Below are 27107 nucleotides of genomic sequence, written 5' to 3' on the forward strand. Positions count from 1 at the left end.
AAAAACACGGCATGCTTGTCACACGAATGCAGGAAAGTATAAAAGGTTATTTCCCTCTCGTTGAACATAACGGGAGGGTTGTGTAGCTTGTTAGCCTGTTCGCTCATCAAACTTGAGGTCTCGGGTTCGATAACTACACTTGAGCATAATTTGTGCCAGGAGGATTCTTTGACTGGTCAAAATGTTTTCTAGGGTTTGCACGCTTCACACTCTCTCTCCAGTATATATATACATGCTGGAGCCTCATCGCTTGTAGTTGCTCTCTTCACACTCTCTCGCCCTCTCTCGCTAGAGCCTCAGCGCTTGTAGTTGCTCTCTTCACACTCTCTCGCCCTCTCCAGATCTAAACAAGACTTTGTTGGCCTCTCTCTCCCCTCACTGCTGCTCAAAGAGCCGGCAGGATCCGTCCGCCGGGAAGGGAAGGAGGCTTAACGTTGTCGCCGTCGGCGAGGGACTACCGGCGCAGCTGTTCACTTTCCACCCAGCGGCGGCGCGGGAGGGCCTCCGACCCCTTCTTCTTCGCTGCCGTCCCGTCGCCCACCGAACCACGCCCCAAGAACCTTAAGGTATAATTTACTTACTCCACATGCATTGCTCTAGCTGCATGTATACCATGAATCTAGGACGTGGTTCAAAGAGGAAAGGAGTGGGGGAAAGTAGTGGGAAAGTTGTATATAGCATGAATCTAGGACGTGGTTCAAAGAGGAAATGAAGGGGAAAGTTGTATAGCATGAATCTAGGACGTGGTTCAAAGAGGAAAGGAATGGGGGAAAGTAGTGGGGAAAGTTGTATCGCATAAATCTAGGACGTGGTTCAAAGAGGAAAGGAAGGGGCGACAGTACTAGTTCAAAAAGGAAAGGAAGGGACAAGGCTGTAGAGTTTGAGCAGGACTAGATTTGCTGCACTCACATAGGGAAAGGTATCTAAAGATAACAAAACTGGGACCAACACAAATATGCTCCTTGGTTGTTTGTTCTCTGTTGCAACAGACTGTGCATGACCACAGTACATCGGTAGATGCACATGGTGCTGGTGCGTCCACTGTCCCGTGCAACTCATTAGATGTTGTTAATCTAAGGCCCTGTTTGGTTAAAAACTCCCTAGTCCCTACCTGGTTGGTTCCAGGGACTAAACATGGACTAGAGGTTATTAAATGACATGCTAAAAGACCATGTTACCCCTAGTAATGAACTAATAGAGACAAGGTGCGATGCGTGGCAGGGGCAACTGTTGGAAAAAGTCCCAAAAAGACTCCCTCGGGGTCTTCTTTCTTTAGTCCCAAATGCCCACTTTTATTCCCTAAAAGTCCCTCCTGTTTGGTTTAGATGGGACTGACACGGAGTTTTTTTAGTCCCTACACCAAAATGTCCCTGTAAACAAACACCCTCTAATAATGCTGCTGGAAAATTGATGCAATGCCATAGTTAAAAGCAAATTACATGTTTAACGAATTTTATTGTTAATATAATCTCTATGTTAATATTAATCAATGCCACCGTTTGAGAAATGCTACTGTCTTACTTTCTTTCCCATTTAGATAAGGTAGATGCTTCTTTTTGTTGGCTTCTGTGTCATCCACCGTTATTGACCACTAATTGTTTCCTTTGCACCTCTGTGTAAACAGGGTTATCTACTTCACCTCGTTGCCATTGTGACCTTTTGTTGCACTGCACAAAACACTTTTGTTTTAAGAGTGCTTTGTGCAGTTCAACCGAAATGTCACACCGACAACGTTGCTTGATTGCTTGATCTTCGTGGAACTGCACAAGAGGAGATCTAACTTCCTATCCGTTAAGGCGAATTTGGTTCAGATCTTCTTCTTGTGAGTTGTTTGAATTCCGCATCATGAGAGGTCAGTACTAGCCTTCTTTCACATGATTCTACAGTGTGCTTTCATATGTTGTGCTACTTGTACGATAATGTTGCTTGATTTTAGTGAACTGCACAAATGGAGACAAGACTTCCAATCTGTATGTGCACCATAATATCCCATTGAGGTAAGATAAGGATATTTCACAACTACTGGCCTGTATTTTGCCACTTTCATCAGAAAATTAAGTTTAGTACTATACTTGTGCTCCCTAATTGACATGCCAAATCTTACATTGAAGGCGAAGCTTGTCTGTTATTGAACCAAGTGATGAAGGGGAAGAACAAGCGGAAGAAAAACAAAAATCAACTCTACTGGAACTATGATGACACAAGTAATGATATAGTTTTGCATCTTAATTTATTGCTATGGCTGGAACGAGCAATTGTTTTGGCACTGATTTGATGCCACTCTTAATGTAATATGTAATTATCTCTACTTGTGCAAATAGGGATCTTCTTTGAAGATACCATATATTTTAGTGGAACTGCACAAGAAGATGTTGGAAACATTAAACTAATCGAGGAGATATAGTAAGCATGGCCACCATCGTAGATAGCAACAGATGGTTTCGGAGAAGTGCTTCATTTGTATGCTCTACACAATAAGCCTCGTGACAAAGGTTGGTACTCGCCCACTGATTTCATCTATATGATTGAGCTTTGTCATCTCTATTGGTGTTGTGCTACTGTTTAGATACTCTCATGAAAAAGTGGTATTGTCCTTGAGAAGTGCTTCATCTGTGCTGTTTTAAATATTTCCTTTCCTTTTTTTCGAGCAAACAGGGATGCTAGCATTTAGTAGTCCTCTTGTCTTTGCACAACAGGATCATCTTCCTCTGAAGAAGAATATGGAGTACGTGAAGTGACTAGTTCCGATTATGCCAGGATGAAGAAGCCGTGTCTATCTTCTCATCAGAAGGAGCAGTTGAAGGATGGTTACATTACTCCCCACAAGACCAAACTAACTTCCGCTCAGAAGGACTGACAAATCTCCATTTTTTTGCTGTGATGCGCGAGTACAATGTTGTTCTAGGATTCTTTCTGGTGAGTTCCATTTTTCTAAAAGTGTGCTCTACATGGACCATGTATGTGCCTGTTGAAACTGTCAATTCATAGTACAGTTTGCTTTATACTAATCACTTTTTTGTATTTGTGCAAACAGGGGTGCTCAGCTTGATTTCAATGGGAACTGCACAAAATGTTCATGAATACATCGAATCATTCATTTCCACCACAAGAAAGGAGGTACCGATAAGTTCAAGGCGTTGCAACATATAAGGGCGAAATCATACAAGCTATGTGCGAATTTGGTCGATTTTGGTGGAACTGCACAAAAAGAACAGCTGGTTTATTTAGCACGAGGTGCCATGTCAATGTCCGAACTGATGGCAAACCCTGCCCATTCCACAATCGTAGGCATTTGATATTTTGGAATGGGACAACCTTGTCAAATTTTGCTCATTGATTTTAGCAAGACATGCATTTGATATTTTCGAATGGGACGCCCTTTGCTGTCAGCAGCGTCGGTCAATTTTTTCTTTATTCTTTAGTTGTGAAGTAAATATTGCCTCTGACATGTGAGTCGCTGAGATGCATAATCATCGATTGTTTTGAATGTTCTCTATGAATTGCCAGGCCTGTGTGTTTGATTGCAATGTACAGAAACGCAAAAAAGCTGCTCAAACTCTTTGTACTCCTGCTGTTCCTTTTTACTTCGCACATTGTGAAAGTGCATACTTTTTTGTATAAGATTGGTCAAAGTAGAGATACTTTGACTGCAGACAAAACTTGTATGCAGACTAGAAAGGACCGGAGGGAGTACATGTGAAACTGCTGCAAATGAGGTGATCACCCTGGGAATATTGCTAGTACGTATTGTTTTGCATGTTCATCCAATGCCAGTGATACAGGAATTTGAACTAATCGAAATAAATTCATTCATACACGGTCGGATTTCATATAAACATGCCGTATTTCATTACATTTCATACATTCTTCAACTAAAAAGGGGTGCGCTGGAGGTATAATTAATTAACCGATGCTACCCACCTGTGTCCCGCTGAGCCGAACAAAAGCTTTAGTGACTTAACTGCAGGTGCAGTTGTGTAACTGACATGTGGCCTGTTGGGCCCACGTGTTAGTCAGCCAACTGCACCAGCAGTTAAGTAGAAGCAGCGTTCATCTCCAGCGCAGCTCTCCCACTCCACATCGCCGCCAAGAAGCTAACCGGCCGTCAATGGTCAACCCGCCTAGCTTGGCTTCAACCGGAGGGTAGCAGCGGTGGCCTTACTTGGACCCGAGCGGCGGCGACCTACCGTGTTCTACTCTTCCTTGTTTTCTGTGTGGCGCGTCCTCGTTGGCAGCGGGGCGGGGCCTTGGCGGAGCCGGCGATGTCCTCTGTCTCCTTGCCGGCGGGCGGCGCCTCAGCGGAGCGGTGGAAATCCTCCCCCACGTTGCCAGTAGGGTGGGGCCTCGGCTGAGCCGGCGATGTCCTCTGCCTCGTTGTTGGCGGGGCGGGGCCTCGGTGGAGCCGGCGGTGTCCTCTGCCTCGTTGTTGGTGCCGTGGGGCCTCGGCGAAGCAGGGCCTCGTCGACGCCAGCGGAGCGGGGACTCGTCGGAGCCGGCATTGTCCTCTGCCTCGTCCTCGGTCTCGCCAAACAGCGCCTCGCCCGCTTCATCGCCCTCTTTGCTAGCCTCTTTGTAGGCGGCCGCAGCCTCCGCCACCCGCATGCGGTACCGCCAGCGCTCGAGGCGGCCCTTGCGGGCGGAACGGTATGAGTCGAGCAGCGCCTCCTGCTCCGCCCGCTCCGCGGCGATTTGCTCCTCCGCCTGCAGGTGCTCCTGGAGGAGATGGTGGTTGTAGGCGGCGTCGGCCTGCGCCTCCCAGAACTGCTCCTCACACATCTGCCTCACCGTGTCCATATATTGGGCACGGGCCTCGCCGATGGTCATGGTGCAATGCACCGGCGAGGATGGCGCGGAGGACGGGGTTGGCGCCGGATCATCGACTACCATGTTCTCCATTGGGAAGTCGTCGTCCTCCGGCTGCCTGCCGGCCAGCCGGTCGGCAGCAATGGCTGCCATCTCCTTGTGGTCCGTCGTCCGCCCGTCCCGAAGAGCGCTGGAGCGCGAGGAAGCCATGGTGGGCAGTAGTGGTGTGGACAGGAGAAAGGAAACGGATGCGGATGACTGCGGCTATGGCCGGCGCGGCAGTTTATATAGCAATGGTGGGCGGGCGGAGGGACGGACGTGTGGCGCCAGAGTAGCCGCCTCGGCAACCGCATATCATTAATGTGGGCGGTAGATGGACGGACGGACGACACTTGTGTCATTTGAAGGCGGAGCAATCGCCTGCCCCGGGAAGCGGGGCGGGCGGCGCTGACTGTTTCGGGCGGAAAGCGTGCGCGGGGGAGGAGATGACTTTACTTGGAGAGGACGACAATGGGGACCCACCAGGTCCATAGCCTCACGTACGCTAGTGCCTCCTTATTATATATATATAACTATAATTTATTTTGCTTCCTCCTGGTTTCCTAACATCACGGTCCCACACCATTGTCAACCTATGAAGTAGTCAATAAACGAAAGAATTGCACAAGAAGCGGCCGACAGCTGGGACTAAGCAGCTCGAGCAGTATTTGTGTTTTTGAGGTGTGAGCACTGCAGAGTTTTTCGATGTTTAGCCCCGATATTAATTTTTCTCCTCTGAACAACAACGAAAACATCACTGCAGGTATTAACTGGGCGGGCTGTGGCCCGTCTAGCCCAGGCCAGATATCCAGCCCAGATATTAATTTTTTTCAAGCTGAAAAATGGCTAGCCCAGCTATACTTTTTTAGAAATACCCAGGCAAGGTCAAGTTGTTATTCTCCGCCCCGCTGGGCTGCAAATCTTTCATTAGGCTTAAGAAGAAAATGGGCTTTAAGAAATAATAAATGGGATGTAATTATAAAAACTGGGCAGTAACTATAAAAAAATGCACCAAACTCGTGATTACTTTATAAAATATTATTTTTGGATATTGAAAATTTTAATTTCATTAATTGTTGCAAGCGCAATGTTTCGTTGGATTTTTACGCAATATAAATTTATATTGAAATTTTATTTAATCTGACTAGAAATTTTGGGATAAAAATATTTCGGATCCCATCAAAATGTGGGAAATTTTATTGAATTCTGTTTTGAAAGGTTGGTTGAAATGGGATGTACTTTTAACAAACTGTAAATGGGCTGTAGTAAATTCTATTAGAATTCCAAAATGGGCTACAAATTTTTACAAATCTCAAATGGGCTATAAGTTCTCTGCCACACACTTCTGGCCTTACTAAGTTGACGCGTCCCCTAAAAAAACAGAGTTGACGCGTATGCAAGGCTTTGTCAACTTATAGTCAACACACGGTTCTAGCAGCAGTGGCCGTTGGATGTCCATCCAACGGATGCCGTGCTTCTTCTTCAATCTCGGATATTCTAGCTTCACCCGCCCTAAAAATGATTCCTCCCCCTGACATCTGGGGCGCACCGTTTCGGAAGCTGACCTGTGGGCCTACTAAGTTGACGTACCAAGGGCTTTGTCAACTTAGTCAATATAAACGATTCTAGCTGCAGTGACCGTACGATGTCCATCCAACGGTCGTCGTGCTTCTTCAACCTCTGGTCTTCTTTCTCCAGCCGCCCAAAGTAGCGCCGATCGTGCCACCTGCTCCTGCCTCCCGTGGCCGGCTGTGCTTCCGTGGAGGCCTCACCGCCCCCTACTACTCCCACCGCTGGCCAGGCCATCCCTCCACTCACCCACACCCCCTGTTATTCTGCGGTGACGGCAGCCTCACACCGCAGCCGAACCAGTGAACCCTCGTACTCCACTCCGCGCGGGCTTCCACTGCTGCGTCTTCACCGGCTCCGCGTCGTCCCCTTCCTAGGCCTCGCTGTCGTCCAGACCACCGCCCTGGTGCTCTCGGAGCGGCGTGGTCAACGTGGTCAATGACCGACTTCCATCGGAAGAGTACTGTACGTGGAGAGGCTGACAGCCGGGTCCAGGCGGCCGCAAGGAAGTGCCTCCTTATTACGCGCAAAATAATTATTCCTCCACCTGACAGCAGGGACCCACCGGACGAGCCACCTTATTTCACGAAAAAAACGTTTCCCCCCTGAGTGCTGGGACCCACCGGACAGGCCAGCGTATTTTGCGAAAAAAACGTCCCCCCCGCTGTCAGGTCGGACCCACCGGAAGTGCCTCCTTATTACGCACAAAAAAAATGAATACTCCCCCTGCTAGCTGGGACCCACCATGGTGGGAGGCTGACTTGTGGGCCTACTAAGTTGACTGGGACGGGGGCCTTTGTCAACTTTAGTCAATATGAACGATTCTAGCTCCAGTGACCGTACGATGTCCATCCAACGGCCGTAGTGCTTCTTCAACCTCTGGTCTTCTTGCTCCAGCCGCCCAAAGCAGCGCCGGTCGTGCCGCATGCTCCTGCCTCCCGTGGCCGGCTGTGCTGCCGTGGAGGCCTCACCGCCCCCTACTATTCCCACCGCTGGCCAGGCCCTGCGGCGACGGCAGCCTCACCCCGTAGCCGAAGTAGTGAACCCTCGTACTCCTCACCGTGCGGGCTTCCACTGTCGCATCTTCCCCGGCTCCCCGTCGTCCCCTTCCTAGGCCTCGCCGTCGTCCACCGCCCTGGTGCTCTCGGCGTGGCGTGGTCAACGTGGTCAAGGAACGACTTCCATCGGACGTGGACTGTATGTGGAGGCTGACAGCTGGGTCCACGGTCGCAGCAAGGAAGTGCCTCCTTATTACGCGGAAAATAATGATTCCTCCACCTGACAGCTGGGACCCACCGGACGGGCCACTGTATTTCGTGAAAAAAACTTTTCCCCCTGACTGCTGGGACCCACCAGCTACATCTTCGCACGCAAGGAAGTGCGTCCGGGCAAAAAAAACGATTCGCCCCCCTGACTGCTGGGACCCACCAGCTACATCTTCGCAGGCAAGGAAGTGCCTGACAGTCGGGACCCACCTGGTCGAAGCGTACGTAGCGTTGTCATTCTGGTCGCGAATGTGTACGTACATATATACTGGTGGATGTAGAGGCGCGCACGTGTCGTAGTAGAGGCGCGTACGTGTCGTAGTAGAGGCGCGCACGTAGCATGTACACGTACGTATAGCGGCCAGGGTGCAAGAAAGAAAATACGGCCACGTATGTGTACATACGGGCGGGGTCTCGAACGCCTACTTGCGCAAACGTATGTCCAGGGCTCGTGTACATTGCTGGGTCGGAACGGAGAAACAGTGTCGTCGTCATGTTCATGGGGAGGCAACGGAATGCGTCGTGTTCATGGGGAGGCAACGGAATGCGTCGTGTTCATCAGGAGGCAACGGAACGCGTGGGAGCCAACCGGCTGGGTCGGAACGGAATGTGTGGTCGTGTTCATCGGGAGGGCTTGGACGGAATAGGTGATGGAAACGAGGCCTGGCGTACCGCACAACGGAGGAAACGGACCTCCTACGTTCGGAACGGGGTCCTGTTGATCGGGAGGGGTCTGGCGTACCGCAAAACGGAGGAAACGAACCTCCTACGGTCAAAACGGGGGTCCTGTTGATCAGGAGGGGTGTGGCGTACCGCAAAACGGATGAAACGGACCTCCTACGGTCGAAACGGGGGTCCTGTTGATCGGGAGGGGTGTGGCGTACCGCAAAACGGACGAAACGGACCTCCTACGGTCGAAACGGGGGTCCTGTTCATCGGGAGGGGTGTGGCGTACCACAAAACAGGACTCCACGGGATACTGTTCATCTCCACCATCGACCTCCTCCAGCCTCCACGGGCTCCTGTTCATCCAGCCTCCACCGCGCGCTACTCCACCGGCTACTATTCAACCACCCCTCCACGGGCACCCCTCCACCGTCTACTGTTCATCCAGCCTTCCACACCACGGGGTCCTGTTCAACAACCCCTCCACGGGCACCCCTCCACCGTCTACTGTTCATCCAACCCTCCGCCACACCACGGGGTCCTGTTCATCCAGAGGCAACGCCACCGCTCACTATTCATCCAACCCCCCCCCCCCCCCCCCCCCCCGCAACGCTCACTGTTCATTCAATCGATCGGCTTCAGTTAGCAGCAGTAGCGAAGGAATCGCTCTATCGGGTTCAGTTAACATCCATCGATCGATCGCTCGGGTTCAGTAACGCATAGGCTGCAGTGCAATCTCTTGGGTTCAGTTAGAGCCCAACGCCTCGATCGGGTTCAGTTAGAGCCAACGCCTCGCACACACGCGCGTACATGTACGAGAGAAACGCTCATCGCTCAGCCCCCGACCTCCCACCGTAACCGGGAACTCCCCGAAATTTTCCTCCCCCTGGCTTCTACCACGGCTTTTTCCGTCATGGACGGCCCAAAGAATGTCATCCAGCTGCGTCTCCGGCCCGCCCAGGAAGAAAAGCCCATTTTCTGTCATGATTTTTTGTCATAGAAGTAGGAGCCCACCACATGTATGATGATACCGGATTTTGTCACAATTATCGTCATAGAAGTGTCATATGTATGACAGAAAAAAAAATCGTTCGGCCCAAAATGTCACGGATGTGTCTTTCTTTGTAGTGTACCTTGCTGAAAACCGCTTATCATTTCCTTCTGCTCCTTGTTGGGTTCGACAATCTTACTTATCGAAAGGACTACGATAGATCCCCTATACTTGTGGGTCATCAAGACTCTTTTCTGGCGCCGTTGCCGGGGAGTGAAGCGTCTTTGGTAGGTGGAACTTGGTAAGGAATTTTTTTTATATATGTGCTGAAATTTACTGTCACTTGTTACTATGGAAAGTAATCCTCTGAGGGGATTGTTTGGGGTATCTTCACCCCGACCAGTAGAGCAAAGAGTTGCTCCTCAACCTATTGAACCTACTGAAAATGAAAATGTCTACTTTGAGATTCCTTCGGGTATGATAGAAAAACTGCTAGCTAATCCTTTTGCAGGAGATGGAACAATGCATCCTGATGACCCACCCAGGTTCAAGGCATGGTACTTGCAATTTGGGGTTGTTGCACCAATTATACTGTAGGGGGTTCCCTTATAGTCTTTCTATCAAAAAATATATATGTGGATGAAGTTTGTGGATTATTAAGCTTCCAGGTGTGCCCGATGATGTTATTAAGAAGAAGGTCTTCCCTTTATCTTTGAAGGGAGATGCATTGACATGGTATAGGCTATGTGATGATATGGGATCATGGAACTACAAACGATTGAAATTGGAATTTCAGCAGAAGTTTTATCCTATGCATCTTGTTCATCGTGATCGCAATTATATTTATAATTTTTGGCCTCGCGAAGGAGAAAGCATCGCTCAAGCTTGGGGGAGACTTAAATCAATGTTATATTCATGCCCCAATCATGAGCTCTCAAGAGAAATGATTATTCAGAATTTTTATGCTCGGCTTTCTGATAACAATCGCACCATGCTCGATACTTCTTGTGTTGGCTCTTTTATGATGAAGACTATTGAATTCAAATGGGATTTATTGGAAAGAATTAAATGAAACTCTGAAGATTGGGATCTCGACGAAGGTAAAAAGTCAGGTATGACACCTAAGTTTGATTGTGTTAAATCTTTTATGGATACCGATGTTTTCCGTAAGTTTAGCACTAAATATGGACTTGACTCTGAGATAGTAGCTTCTTTCTGTGAATCCTTTGCTGCTCACGTTGATCTCCCTAAGGAGAAGTGGTTTAAATATCATCCTCCCATAGAAGTAAAAGTAGCTGCACCTATTAAAGTTGAAGAAAAGGCTATCACTTATAATGATCCTATTGTTCCTACTGCTTATGTTGAGAAACCACCTTTCCCTGTTAGAATAAAGGATCATGCTAAAGCTTCAACTGTGGTTCGTAAGAGCAATATTAGAACCTACACACCTCCTGAGCAAGTTAAAGTTGAACCTAATATTGCTATGGTTAAAGATCTCTTGGCTGATAATATTGATGGGCATGTTATTTATTTCTGTGATGAAACTACTAGAATTGCTAAACCTTGTGCTAAAGATAAACATAGACATGTGGTAGGCATGCCTGTTATTTCTATTAAAATAGGAGATCATTGTTATCATGGCTTGTGTGATATGGGTGCTAGTGCTAGCTCAATACCTATTGACTTATACAAAGAAATTATGCATGATATTGCACCTGCTGAGTTAGAAGATATTGATGTCACTATTAAGCTTGCCAATAGAGATACCATATCACCAATTGGAATTGTTAGAGATGTCGAAGTCTTGTGTGGGAAAACTAAATATCCTGCTGATTTTCTTGTTCTTAGTTCCCCACAAGATAGCTTTTGTCCCATTATATTTGGTAGACCCTTCTTGAACACAAGATAGACGGCGAAAAGGATATTGTTACTATTGGTCTAGGTGTTATGTCTCATGAGTTTAATTTCTCTAAATTTGGTAGACAACACCCTGAAGAGGAATTGCCTAGTAAAGATGAAATTATTGGTCTTGCTTCTATTGTCGTGCCTCCTAGTGATCCTTTAGAACAATATTTGCTAGACCATGAAAATGATATGTTCATGAATGAAAGAAGGGAAATAGATGAAGTGTGTAACGCCCACGATGCGGCTATATCTCCCACGTGTCGAGGCACGACTTAGAGCCATAACCGCATTGTGGTTTGTCGCAAGAAGGGTCATCTTCACACAATCCCATGTTATGAACAAGAATGGGATAAAGAGTTGGCTTACAATCGCCACTTCACACAATACATAAATAAAACATACATCATTCAGAGTACACACATAGGTCCGACTACGGAACCAAAAGAAAAGAAGATAACCCAACTGCTAGATCCCTGATCGTCCCAACTGGGCACCACTACTGATCAAAATGAAAAGAAACAACACAACAAACAAGATCTTCATCGAGCTCCCACTTGAGCTCGGTTGCGTCACCTGCACTGGTATCATCGGCACCTGCAACTGTTTTGGAAGTATCTGTGAGTCACGAGGACTCAGCAATCTCACACCTGCGAGATCAAGACTATTTAAGCTTAAAGGAAAGGATGGGGTAATGAGGTGGAGCTGCAGAAAACACTAAGCTTATATGGTGGCTAACATACGCTAATGAGAGCGAGAAGAGAAGCAACGGAACGGTCGTGAACTAGCAATGATCAAGAAGTGATCCTGAACTCCTACTTACGTCAAACATAACCCAGAAACCGTGTTCACTTCCCGGACTCCGCGAGAAGAGACCATCACGGCTACACACGCGGTTGATGCGTTTTAATTAAGTCAAGTGTCAAGTTCTCTACAACTGGATATTAACAAATTCCCATCTGCCACATAACCGCGGGCACGGCTTTCGAAAGATAATACCCTGCAGGGGTGTCCCAACTTAGCCCATTATAAGCTCTCACGGTCAACGAAGGATATTCCTTCTCCCGGGAAGACCCGATCAGTCTCGGAATCCCGGTTTACAAGACATTTCGACAATGGTAAAACAAGACCAGCAAAGCCGCCCGATGTGCCGACAAATCCTGATAGGAGCTGCACATATCTCGTTCTCAGGGCAACACCGGATGAGACATCCTACGAGTAAAACCAGACCTCGAGTTTCCACGAGGGGGCCCCGCAGTCTACTCAGTTCGGACCAACACTCGAAGGAACACTGGCCCGGGGGGGTTAAAATAAGATGACCCTTGAGTCTGCAGAACCCAAGGGAAAAGGGGATAGGTGGTAGCAAATGGTAAAACCAAGGTTGGGCCTTGCTGGAGGAGTTTTATTCAAAGAGAACTGTCAAGGGGGTCCCATAAATCACCCAACCGCGTACGGAACGCAAAATCAAGGAACATAACACCGGTATGACGGAAACTAGGGCGGCAAGAGTTGAACAAAACACCAGGCATACGGCCGAGCCTTCCACCCTTTACCAAGTATATAGATGCATTAATTAAATAAGAGATATTGTGATATCCCAACATAAACATAATCCAACATGGAGCAATCTTCGTCTTCACCTGCTACTAGCAACGCTATAAGAGGGGGCTGAGCAAAAGCGGGAACATAGCCAAACAATGGTTTGCTAGGAAGGGTGACAAAGGTTAGAGGTTCATGGCAATTTGGGAGGCTTGAAAAGCAAGTGGTAGGTAGCGCGGCATAGCAATAGAGCGAACAACTAGCAAGCAAAGATAGAAGTGATTTCGAGGGTATGGTCATCTTGCCTGAGATCCCGCAAGGAAGAAGAATGAGTCCATGAAGAAGACAAACAGACGTAGTCGAACGGATCCTCACAACTCCGGAACGAAACCGAAGCTAGCGAAAGAAGCAACCCGGAAAGAAACAAACAACATAGTAAACAACCACCACATACACATGGCATGATGCAAAAAAAATATGATGCATGTCCGGTTTAATGAGGCATGGCATGGCAAAGTGCAACAAACAACACTACAAATTAAGTGGAGCTCAGTATGCAACGAGTTGCATATTGACGAAACACCACAACAATTATTTAGTTCTCTCTCGTTTATGTACCCAACAATGTTAAATGTTGATTAACATGGCAAGAGGTGAGACATAAGTAAACTACACATTTTAGACAATTTAAATGAGGCCGGAATGACAAACAACAATTCCGGAAAATTCCCATATGCATATTTTGGAATTGGTACTGTTCTGCCATAAACGCAATTTTGATGTTGTTAAACAGCAAAATAAAGTGCACCAAGTTAAACTAGGCATTTTTCTACCCCATTTACATATATAATTTATTAAAATCCAAGCTACGGTTATTTAGTTATGAAATAAATCATTTTAACATGGCATTTACGCAAAATCAAACAAACAGCAAGGTTAAACATTTTAAACATGGATGAAAGTGGCATATTATTAAACTACACAAAATTCTAAGCATTTTACAAGTTTAAATCATTTTAATTCGATGCACGGTTTATTAGTTATTAAATGCATGAAGAATAGGGGGTTTTCTGTAAAACAAGCGTTCTCTGGATAATGTCTAAATTCGCAGGCAAGGAAAAAACACATCACGGGCCGAATCTCGGGTGGACTGGGCTTCTCACAGAGGGCCAGGTCGGGCCGGTGGTGGAGGGAGGCTGAAGCAGGCTGGTTGGGGAGGTTGCTGGTGGCCCAGGAGGCGAAGGAGATGGGCAGGTCGCGGTCAACGCAAGCGACCGGGCGCGTCTGCAGCATCCTCCTCTCGAACAAAGTTAGAGGAGGCGCATGTCGAGGCGCTGCTCGATCCTGGGGTCTGGGCACCGGCGTCTGAGCGAAGCGGGGAGATGGTGGTTGACGACGCTGGTGGTCTCCGGCGCGGCAGATCCAGCCAGACGGAGCCCCACGGGGTCCGGCGACGATTCTTGACAGGGCGACGGCCGAGCGACGACCATGGCGGTCCCTGTGAGAGAGAGATGTGAGAGGAGGGAGTAGAAGGCAGGGAAGGAGAAGGAAAGGAGCAGGGGAGGCCTGGCCTGAACGACGGCGGTCAACAAGGCGGCGTCGTGCTCGAGGACGAGCTCGGTGTGAGGCACAGGCACACGAAGAAGGCGAGCGGGCAACGATGCGTTCATCCCAGGCGGGCGCTGGCAGGAGGATGGCGCGGCTTGGTGGGGCAGGGCACGCGGGGCGACGGCGCGAGAGGAACCGGGCGGAGGCGGCCCGATCTGGCGGCGGGGAGCTCCTGTGGGTGGCGACAAAGACAGGCGTCGGCGCTCCTGGCAGTTGACGAAGACGGGGATGGCGGAGACCGGCCGATCTGGACGAGGGGAGGTGGATCCCAGCGAGGTTCATCGGATCCGGCTGGTAGCAGGCAGTGGCGGCGAGCTTGTTCATGAGCAGAAGAGAGAGGGAGACGGTCTGAGGAGCCGGAGAGCCAAGAAAGGGGAAAAAGGGTGCGAGGCAGGGACCTGCTGGGTTCACCGGCGACGGTCGACGGCGCGACCGTGGTCAGGGAGGAGGGTGCCGATGCTGCTAACGGCGGCACTCGAGGCAAGCCCCTCCAGCACGGGCAGGAGGGAGGAGGCTGAACAAGGATTGGACAGGAGGGATCGGGTGGAGGCGCGGGGGTTGGTCAGCGGATGGAGATCAGTGGCGGCGGCTGGGGAGGATCCCTAGGAAATAGGGTTAGGTCCAAAATGGACTAGGGATAGACTATATATATGGAAAGGAGGGAAGTTTGGATCTTTCGATCGAAATCCGACGGACAAGAATAAATATGCTAGGGAGTCCAATAAATAAAACGATGATATTTTTGGGATGTTTGGGGATGAACCGGACCCAACGGTGACGACAGCCCGGTTCGGGTTCGGGGAAGTTTCGGACGCGCTCGAGAGGGGGTCTGAGAGAGGTCGACAAAGACAAAGGGTCCCGATAAAGGTCAACGAAGACGAGGAAGAAGCGGCAACTACGAGCGGATGCAACTTTTATGAAAACATGTGGATGCAACGCGCATGATGACATGATGAAATACAACAAACAAATAAGAACACATGACGATAACGAAAAAAAGGTAGGCGTCTTGAGCATCGGTCTCGGGGCGTTACAAAGTGTTCTTTAAACAGGGTCCTATTCTGAAACACAACTTGCCTGTTGAAATCCTAGGGGATCCTCCTCCACCCAAGGGTGAACCCATGTTTGAGCTTAAGCCATTTCCTGATACTCTTAAATATGCTTATCTTGGTGAAAAGAAGATATGTCCTGTTATTATTAGTGCTAACCTTTTAGAGAAGGAGGAAGAAAAATTATTGAAAACTCTAAAGAAGCATCGTGCTACTATTGGATATACTCTTGATGATCTTAAGGGCGTTAGTCCCACACTATGTCAACACAAAATAAATTTGGAGAAAGATGCCAAACCAGTTATTGATCACCAACGACGCCTGAATCCTAAAATGAAAGAAGTGGTAAGAAAGGAAATACCAAAGCTCCTTGAGGCAGGTATAATTTATCCCGTTGCTGATAGTCAGTGGGTAAGTCCTGTCCATTGTGTTCCTAAGAAGGGAGGTATTACTGTCGTTCCTAATGATAAAGATGAATTGATCCCGCAAAGAATTATTACATGTTATAGGATGGTAATTGATTTCCGCAAATTAAATAAAGCTACTAAAAAGGATCATTACCCCTTACCTTTTATTGATCAAATGCTAGAAAGATTATCCAAACATACACATTTTTGCTTTCTAGATGGTTATTCTGGTTTCTCTCAAATACCTGTGTCAGCTGATGATCAAGCTAAGACCACTTTTACTTGCCCTTTCGGTACTTTTGCTTATAGACGTATGCCTTTTGGTTTATGTAATGCACCTGCTACCTTTCAAAGATGCATGATGGCTATATTCTCTGATTTTTGTGAAAAGATTTGTGAGGTTTTCATGGACGATTTCTCCGTCTATGGATCCTCTTTTGATGATTGCTTAAGCAACCTTGATCGATTTTTGCAGAGATGTGAAGAAACTAACCTTGTCTTGAATTGGGAGAAGTGCCACTTTATGGTTAATGAAGGTATTGTCTTGGGGCATAAAATTTCTAAAAGAGGTATTGAGTTGATAAAGCTAGAGTTGATGCTATTGAAAAGATGCCATGTCCCAAGGATATCAAAGGTATAAGAAGTTTCCTTGGTCATGCCGGATTTTATAGGAGGTTCATTAAGGACTTCTCAAAAATTTCTCGGCCTCTGACTAATCTATTACAAAAAGATATACCATTTGTCTTCGATGATGATTGTGTAGAAGCATCTGAAATACTTAAGAAAGCATTGGTCTCTGCACCTATTGTTCAGCCACCTGATTGGAATTTACCCTTTGAAATTATGTGTGATGCCAGCGATTATGCCGTAGGTTCTGTTCTAGGGCAAAGAGTAGATAAGAAATTAAATGTTATTCAATATGCTAGTAAACTCTAGACAATGCTCAGAGAAATTATGCTACTACTGAAAAAGAATTTTTAGCAGTTGTATTTGCTTGTGATAAGTTCAGACCTTATATTGTTGATTCTAAAGTAACTATTCACACTGATCATGCTGCTATTAAATATCTTATGGAAAATAAAGATGCTAAACTTAGACTTATTAGATGGGTTCTCCCGCTACAAGAATTAGATTTGCATATTATTGATAGAAAGGGAGCTGAGAACCCTGTTGCAGATAACTTTTCTAGATTGGAAAATGTTCTTGATGGTCCACTACCTATTGATGATAGCTTTTCTGATGAACAATTAAATGTCATAAATGCTTCTCATACTACTCCATGGTATGCTGATTATGCTAATTACATTGTTGCGAAATTTGTACCACCTAGTTTCACACACCAGCAAAAGAAAAAGTTTTTCTATGATTTAAGACATTACTTTTGGGATGACCCACATCTTTATAAAGAAGGAGTAGATGGTGTTATTAGACGTTGTGTACCTGAGCATGAACAGGAACTGATCCTACGCAAGTGTCACTCCGAAGCTTATGGAGGACACCACGCTGGAGATAGAACTGCACATAAGGTATTGCAATCCGGTTTTTATTGGCCTACTATCTTCAAGGATGCACGTAAGTTTGTTTTATCTTGTGACGAATGTCAAAGAATTGGTAATATTAGTAGATGTCAAGAAATGCCTATGAATTATTCACTTGTTATTGAACCATTTGATGTTTGGGGCTTTGATTATATAGGACCTTTTCCTGCCTCTAATGGATACACACATATTTTAGTTGCTGTTGATTACGTTACTAAGTGGGTAGAAGCTATTCCAACTAGTAGTGTTGATCATAACACCTCTATTAAGATGCTTAAAGAAGTTATTTTTCCAAGGTTTGCAGTCCCTAGTTATTTAATGACTGATGGTGGTTCACATTTTATTCATGGTGCTTTTCGTAAAATGCTTGCCAAGTATGATGTTAATCATAGAATTGCATCTCCTTATCACCCACAGTCTAGTGGTCAAGTAGAATTGAGTAATAGAGAACTCAAATTAATTTTGCAAAAGACTGTTAATAGATCTAGAAAGAATTGGTCCAAGAAACTTGATGATGCATTATGGGCCTATATAACTGCATATAAAAATCCTATGGGTATGTCTCCGTATAAAATGGTTTATGGAAAAGCATGTCACTTACGTCTAGAACTAGAACATAAGGCTTATTGGGCTATTAAAGAGCTCAACTATGATTTCAAACTTGCCGGTGGGAAGAGGTTATTTCACATTAGCTCACTTGATGAATGGAGAATCCAAGCCTATGAGAATGCCAAATTGTTTAAAGAAAAAGTTAAAAGATGGCACGACAAAATGATACAAAAGCGTGAGTTTAATGTAGGTGATTATGTATTGCTATACAACTCTCGTTTAAGATTTTTGCAGGAAAACTTCTCTCTAAATGGGAAGGTCCTTACGTTATCGAGGAGGTCTATCGTTCCGGTGCCATCAAAATCAACAACTTCGAAGGCACAAATCCGAAGGTGGTAAACGGTCAAAGAATCAAACATTATATCTCAGGTAATCCTATAAATGTTGAAACCAATGTTATTGAAACCGTAACCCCGGAGGAGTACATAAGGGACACTTTCCGGAATATTTCAGACTCCGAAAAGGAATAGGTATGTGGTACGGTAAGTAAACCGACTCCAAAACAGTTCTAAAGGCAATTTTTCTCCGTTTTGGAATATTTAGAAAAATAGAAAAATAAGAAGCAGTCCAGGAAGGACACGAGGGTGGAGGCCGCGCCCTACCCCCCTGGGCACTCCCCCTGCCTCGTGGGCACCTCGTGCGCTCTTCGGACTCCGTTTTCTTGCATGATACGTATTTTGGTCGGTAAAATTCATTATATAATCTCTCGGAGGTTTTGACTCCTGTATCACGTAATTATCCTCTGTTTGTGTTTCGAGCTGTTGCAGCTGCAGATTAGAGCAAGATGTCTTCTCAAGAGTCAGTCGGGGAGAGCCGCGTGTCTCATCCGGCATCGAGATCAAGGACAAACAGTGATGCTGACCACTTTGGGCCAGCAACGGAGGAAGAGATGGAGGCTGATTTGAAAGGGATATACGCCATGGAGGAGGATCAAGAAGTCACTTCTCGCTTCCGAGCTGGATTCACAATGGGAGAACTACAGAGCTCGGCTATTCCAAACTCGGTTATCCCTTCCAATGTTTGATTTCTTTCTTATGAAAATATGAGGAAGAGTGTCACTTGTTCTCCCGCAGCTATGCAACACCCTTGGGTGCAAGGAGCTTTGGCCGTTATAGCAAAGCTTCGTAAGGAGATAATGGATCTCAAGCAGCAACTCAATAAGCTCGAAGAAGAGAATCGTATCCTGAGGAGTACCATCACCAAGAATATCACACCATCACCTCCGAAGAAGGAAACATAATCACATGGGTATGGGCACTCCCCTTGGCAATCGCCAAGCTTGGGGGAGGTGCCCCGGTATTGTATCACCATCACACTCCTATCTTTACCGTTTTTGTTAGTTTGATCCTTTCAGTAATATCTCGATCTAGTTGAATAAAGTTTTAAGTATGATCTAGTTTTGAGTTTTGCTTTATGACCCCTTTATGTAATCAAGTCCGTGAGCTATATAATAAAGATTAGTGTTGAGTCAAGGGCTTGATTATCTTGCTATGATCTTGAGTGAATAAACGAAAATAGAAAAGAATAAAAAGAAATAAAAGAGATCATATTGATCTTATGGAGAGTAATGACTTCACATAGAAAGAGTATGATGATTAAAAGTTGTTGAGAGTTGACAAACATAGTTTCGGTCATTGTTGCAATTAATAGGAAGTAATAAAGAAAGAGAGGTTTCACATATAAATATACTATCTTGGACATCTTTTATGATTGTGAGCACTCATTAAAATATGACATGATAAAGAGTTGATGTTGGACAAGGAAGACAACATAATGGGTTATTTTTTTTATATCTGAGATAAAGTATATCATGGATCATCCAACATGTTGAGCTTGCCTTTCCCCCCATGCTAGCCAAATTATTTGCACCAAGTAGAGATACTACTTGTGCTTCCAAATATCCTTAAACCCAGTTTTGCCATGAGAGTCCACCATATCTACCTATGGATTGAGTAAGATCCTTCAAGTAAGTTGTCATAGGTGCAAGCAATAAAAATTGCTCTCTAAATATGTATGATTGATTGGTGTGGAGGAAATAAGCTTTATACGATCTTGTGATGTGGAAGAAATAAAAGCGACGGACTGCATAATAAAGGTCTATATCACAAGTGGCAATATAAAATGATGTTCTTTCGCATTAAGATTTTGTGCATCCAACCCTGAATGCGCATGGCAACCTCTGCTTCCCTCTACGAAGGGCCTATCCTGTACTTTTACCCTTTACCTTATGAAAGAGGCATGGTGATCTTCACCTTTCCTTTTTACATTTTATCCTTTGGCAAGCACAGTGTGTTGGAAAGATCCTGATATATACCTAATTGGATGTAAGTTAGCATGAACTATTATTGTTGACATTACCCTTGAGGTAAAAGGTTGGGAGGCGAAACTATAAGCCCCTATCTTTCTCTGTGCCCGATTAAAACTCAGTAACCACAAGTATTGCGTGAGTGTTAGCAATTGTGAAAGACTAAATGATAGTTGAGTATGTGGACTTGCTAAAAAGCTCTGACTTAGACTGTTTCTGATGTTATGATAAATTGCAATTGCTTCAATGACTGAGATTATAGTTTGTTGGTTCTCAATAAAGTTTCTGATTCATACTTTGCATTGTGAATAGATTATTACTTGAGCATAAGAAATCATATGACAATATCCATATATGTTACTGTTATAAGATTGATCATGATGCCCTCATGTTCGTATTCTATTTTATCGACACCTCTACCTCTAAACATGTGGACATATTTATCGTTATCGGCTTCCGCTTGAGGACAAGGGAGGTCTAAGCTTTGGGGAGTTGATACGTCCATTTTGCATCATGCTTTTATATCGATATTTATTGCATTATTGGCTGTTATTACACATTATGTGACAATACTTATGCCTATTCTCTCTTATTTTACAAGGTTTACATAAGGAGGGAGAATGCCGGCAGCTGGAATTCTGGGCTGGAAAAGGAGCAAATATTAGAGACCTATTCTGCACAACTCCAAAAGTCCTGAAACTCCACGAAAGTTATTTTTGGAAATAATAAAAAATACTGAGCGAAAGAAATGCCAGAGGGGGCCCACACCCTGGCCACAAGGTTGGGGCGCGCCCCCTGCCTCGTGGGCCCCCTGTTGGCCCTCCGGTGCCCATCTTCTGCTATATGAAGTCTTTCATCCGAAGAAAATCAGAAGCAAGCTTTCGGGAAGAGACTTCGCCGCCACGAGGCGGAACCTTGGCGGAACCAATCTAGGGCTCTGGCAGAGCTGTTCTGCCAGGGACACTTCCCTCCGGGAGGGGGAAATCATCGCCATCGTCATCACCAACGCTCCTCTCATCGGGAGAGGGCAATCTTCATCAACATCTTCACCAGCACCATCTCCTCTCAAACCCTAGTTCAACTCTTGTATTCAATTCTTGTCTCCAAGTCTGGGATTGGTACCTGTAGGTTGCTAGTAGTGTTGATTACTCCTTGTAGTTGATGCTAGTTGGTTTATTTGGTGGAAGATCATATGTTCAGATCCTTTATGCATATTAATACTCCTCTGATTATGAACATGAATATGCTTTGTGAGTAGTTACGTTTGTTCCTGAGGACATGGGAGAAGTCTTGCTATTAGTAGTCATGTGAATTCGGTATTCGTTCGATATTTTGATGAGATGTATGTTGTCTCTCCTCTAGTGGTGTTATGTGAACATCGACTACATGAGACTTCACCATTATTTGGGCCTAGAGGAAGGCATTGGGAAGTAATAAGTAGATGATGGGTTGCTAGAGTGATAGAAGCTTAAACCCTAGTTTATGCGTTGCTTCGTAAGGGGCTGATTTGGATCCACATGTTTCATGTATTGGTTAGGTTTACCTTAATACTTCTTTTGTAGTTGCGGATGCTTGCAATAGGGGTTAATCGTAAGTGGGATGCTTGTCCAAGTAAGGACAACAACCAAGCACCGGTCCACCCACATATCAAATTATCAAAGTAGCGAACGTGAATCATATGAACATGATGAAAACTAGCTTGACGATAATTCCCATGTGTCCTCGGGAGCGCTTTTCTCTATATAAGAGTTTGTCCAGGCTTGTCCTTTGCTACAAAAAGGATTAGGCCACCTTGCTGCACTTTATTTACTTTTGTTACTTGTTGCTCATTACAAATTACCTTATCACAAAACTATCTGTTACCTATAATTTCAGTGCTTGCAGAGAATACCTTGCTGAAAACCGCTTATCATTTCCTTCTGCTCCTCATTGGGTTCGACACTCTTACTTATCGAAAGGACTACGATAGATCCCCTATACTTGTGGGTCATCAGTGTTCACCTATTAGACTCCGACTCAGGTCCAAACTTATGCTAAAACTTGAGTTTTTAAATGGTTGTGGGGTACATATTGGGGCAGCAATCAGTACTATATGTCTACTATCTAGTTAATCTCGGGTGTCTACTATGAGTTTCATGTTGGGTGCAAACAAACATTAAAGGAGCCATTATCTGTATTTTTTAACTAAAGCTATTATCTGCCTGCTATCATTTGTTTTGGGTCTATCCACATTTTGCTACCATCACTCTGGATTTGTGCATGCACTCCTTACATAATCTCACTATGTTTCATTCCTATGCATGTCAGTTATTGTACACAATGGAACTGAACATGTAGAGCAAAAGACACGAGCCTTGCGTGGCAATAAAATTTCATGCAGACGTTGCTCCATGGTGGGCGCAAAGGCAGCCCCCCTCCACCCATTTTGGATCGTAATCAAGAGGAAGATAACTGTTCTGAGGGGGATTCAGAAGCAAAAGACCACTCCTATTTACCCCATGAGGTCTTCGCTCTAACTTGGCATGCTGATGTTGGTAATATCATGCATATGGTGCCTTGCATTGCTTACTGTATACATCAAAGATGTCATCTGCTTAGTTTAGATATGCTTTGTGTCAATGCCATCAGTTTAGTTTCTTTATCGTATATGTGAATCATGCAATTCCATCTTGTTTAGCCAGGCATCATATATGTGTATTTTGCAATGCCACCCTGGTTAGTCAGTCATCTTATACGTGATTATATCATGACATCATTTTTTTATTACATGTTAAATTTGTCAATAATTTTAGTACATTCAATTACTCTTCCTGTGCATCAGCCATTTGGCACGGTCATGGAAAAATCTGGAGTGGAAACAAGGTCTTCAGAGCAGACAATGCTATCTGACGAAGCGCATGTCTTGCTGGTTACAGATAGCTCCTCAGAGGAGGATTCAGAGACAGATGACCAGTCCTATCCCCCCCGAGGTGCATGCTCTAACTTGGCAGGGTTGTGTTGCTCATATCGTGCGTATGGTATCTTGCATTGCCATGTCATTTGCTTAGTTTAGACATGCTTTGTGTGAATGCCACCTGTTTAGTGTCTAATTACCATATATGTGAATTATGCAATGCCACCTTGTTGCAAGACATTATATATGTGAATTATGCAATGATATCTTGTTGCAAGGCATTATATATGTGAATTATGCAATGCCATGTTGTTTAGCCAAGCGTCATATATGTGAATTATATCATGCCGTCCTTTTTTTGTATTTCTCATTGCTTTTGTGGACAATGTTTGTATATTCAACTGCTCTTCCTGTGCATCAGCCATTTTAATTGGTGCTGGAGAAATCTGGAGTGAAAACAAGGTCTTTAGAGCAGACAATGCTACCTGGTGAAGCAGATATCTTGCTGGTTATAGATAGCTCTTCAGAGGAGGATTCAGAGGCAGATGACCAGTCCTATTATCCCCCTGAGGTGTATGCTCAAACTTGGCAGGGTTATATTACTCATATCATGCATATTGTGTATTGCAATGCTTAGTTTTTACATCATATACACGATATTGAATGCCATCTCCTTAGTTGACACATCATATATGCGATTGCCCTCTGCTCACTTCCTTAGTATATAAATCATATATTTCAATTATATCGTGCCATGATGTTTACATAGACAACATGTATCTGAATTATGGCATGCCAAGCCATTTTCTAAAGACATAATATAGTTATATCATCTCATCCTGTTCACATAGTCATCATATTTTGAATTATGTCATTCTATCCGTGAATTATATCAGGCCATCATGTTTCCATCGACGACATGTTTGTGATTTATGGCATGCCAACCACTTTAATAGACACATCATATAGTTATATCATGTCATCCTGTTTACATAGTCATCATATTTTGAAGTATGTCATTCTATCCTGTTTAGTTACCCATCATACATGTGAAATTGTGTCATGCTATCCTGTTTAATTAGCCATCATATATGTGAAATTATGTCCTGCTATTCTGTTTGGTTAGACAACATAAATGTGAATTATTTCATGCCCTGTTTTCTTCCCTACTATCCATTGCACCTATCTATCTTACAATGTCTGTACATTCAATTACTTTTCTTGTTTATCAGCCATTTCAATTGGAGGGGGTGATGGTAGTATTTGTGGGAGTAAAAACACGGTCTTCAAAAAAGATTGTGCTACCTGTCGATGGAGATAGAACCACGATTGTACTTGCCCAAGAACCAGCCCCACCACACATAACCCAGACTCACGCAGATTGTACCCCTACCCAGTTGGACAGAGAACCAGCTACACCCCTTCTAACCCAACCCCAGCAGATAGTAACCCAGTTCCCGTTGACACAGCACCGTCTCCACCACAGAGCACCCAAACACGAGCAGTTAGTAAGGCAACTACAGTGCCCAAACACGAGGACCACCACTCCGAACCCCAAGTCAACACTTAAAGCAGAAGAAGAATTGTTCTCAGGTCAGGTTTTGTAGCTATGGTTCATACTACTTTGCTCTTGCATCACTGTATTTTAGTTATACCAACTAATTTCAAATTTGAAGGATGCAATTGGAACTCCAATGGAGCAACAGGTATGTTTTAAACCTATTTCTTTAACGTGTTTGCTGTTGTAACTTGCTCTATGTTGATTTCAGTTTCAATTGAATAAATAGTTATATTCTCATGCCATGCACCTTACAAGTGTTGTTATTGCTGTGTAGTTTCCCACACTTATATTCTGTCTAAGCTGCTTTGTGTTAAATAGATATGATTCGAACTGTATCTATCTTGATTTGGCAACATAAACTAGAATGATATAGACCATACAGTGACCATACTACATAGATATATGTTTGTTTCATGCTGTTATTGTGTCCACCTTACTACTGAACTGGTTTACCAAAATGAGTTTCATATACTAAATTGTAAACTTGTGATGTATTTGTTTGTTTCTCTTTTAGAATGCGGATAAAATATTGGAGAAGAGTACCCCGTTATGCAATGGTACATGAAGTAATGCAGATAAGGTTCAAGATAGTGAGACATCCCTGTTGGTCTCCAAGAAAGCTGATAAAAACTATATTGAAGACACTGAGACAACCCCAAAGTCCTATCTTGATGTAGTGTTCGATTCACTGGCTACTACTGCTGGCACCAGCGCTTCGAACTCGCTACCTGAATCAGTTCGGCTTCTTGAGTCTCAACTTCAAGTTGAAAGACATCGATAAGATGTTATGCGTCAGGAAGCCGAACGACTGAGGAAGTCCCTGCATAATTCAGATGCATACTTTCTGGTGCAACAGCAAGTGCTGGAGGATTTAAGCGCCAAACAAGAGAAAGTTAATAAGCTTGCTAAGCATCTTGCCAGCATTATGGGTACCTAGGATATTGTTTCTTGAGCTCTTCTGAAGTGGTTTCAGTTCTGGTCTTGTTTTGTTGCGGCGTTTATATGCTGCTTTGTTCCCTATATTTGCACTGGTGGCGAACTTTGATGCCCAGTGGATGTAATATGTGTAATAGCCATGATAGCCTAGCGTAAGTTGCTTGCCTATTTATTTCCTTATTGTCTGCTTTATTTGTTTTCTTGTAGTCAGTGCAGTTCTTTTTCCACGGTTTGCTAGTGGCCGCAATAACCTATTTTTTAAAACTAGGCCACATTAACCATGGGCTACATATTTACTGTAGTTAACATGGGCCTCCTACGGGTCGTAGAAACAATGGGCCTTCTAAGGGCCGTAGAAACAATGGGCCTTCTACGGGGCATAGAAACAAATGGCCTTATACGGGCCGTAGACACAATGGGCCTTCTACGGGCCGTATCATCAATGGGCCTTCTACGGGTCGTATGATCGGTTGGCCAAACATGGGCCAATAACAGACCACATTATGTCCGTAAATGGGCTAGAGTTGAAATCGTCCGTTCATGGGCCAACCATAATGGGCCATCGTTAACCGGCCGTATTTGATGACGCTATGAAAACGGCCCAACGTATTAACGGGCCACAAACGGGCCGACTGTAACCACGGGCTGAATTTGGCCCACAAGCAGAAAATGACAGTAACGGGCCGAAAGTAAACGAATGCTGGAAATGAGCCCAAGAATAAATGGGCCCTGAGAAGGCCGAAAGATAACATGGGCTGGAAACGGCCCAACGGAATGATGGGCCGTTAATGGGTATAAAGTGATACACTGTTCATTACGGGCCACTTTTACCACGGGCCGTTAATGGGCCGAGGGTTACTAAGGGCCTCATATGGGCCGAAAGACGTCATGGGCCATACATGGGCCAGAAGTTAAAATGGGCTGGAATTATATTGGACAGCCCAGATGACGCTACTGGGCCTAATTCGGATAGGCCGTAAACGGGCCCTGGGTTAGCGGGCTGTAAATGGGCTATATGCGAACATGTCGTTAACAGGCTTGCCGTGGGCCGGCCCGCCACCTTTTGATCAAGTCAAACGGGCCGGCCTTTTCACAGGAATGGGCCTCTATTTGGCCGTGCCACGTGTCGACGTATCATAGGCGCTTTGGGTCCAATAAGTGGATGACATCTGTCCGAACGGTGAGCCGACACGTGTTCCCTCCAGCCAATGATGATTTTACACGTGGAAAATCCCCGTTGGTTGGGGCTGTTAACGGGTTATCAGATCCAAAACCGGACCCGATATCTTAATGGCGTTCCATTACGGTGGATGCCACATGTCGGTCACCCTTGACGAAAGCACTTCTGTGACGCGTGATTTATCGTCATGGAAGTGGACACTTCCGTGATGATAATTTTGGTAATGTCATGGAACACTTCTACGACA

The sequence above is a fragment of the Aegilops tauschii genome, chromosome 2 (assembly GCF_002575655.3).
Source record: "Aegilops tauschii subsp. strangulata cultivar AL8/78 chromosome 2, Aet v6.0, whole genome shotgun sequence".
NCBI classification, from domain to species: domain Eukaryota; kingdom Viridiplantae; phylum Streptophyta; class Magnoliopsida; order Poales; family Poaceae; genus Aegilops; species Aegilops tauschii.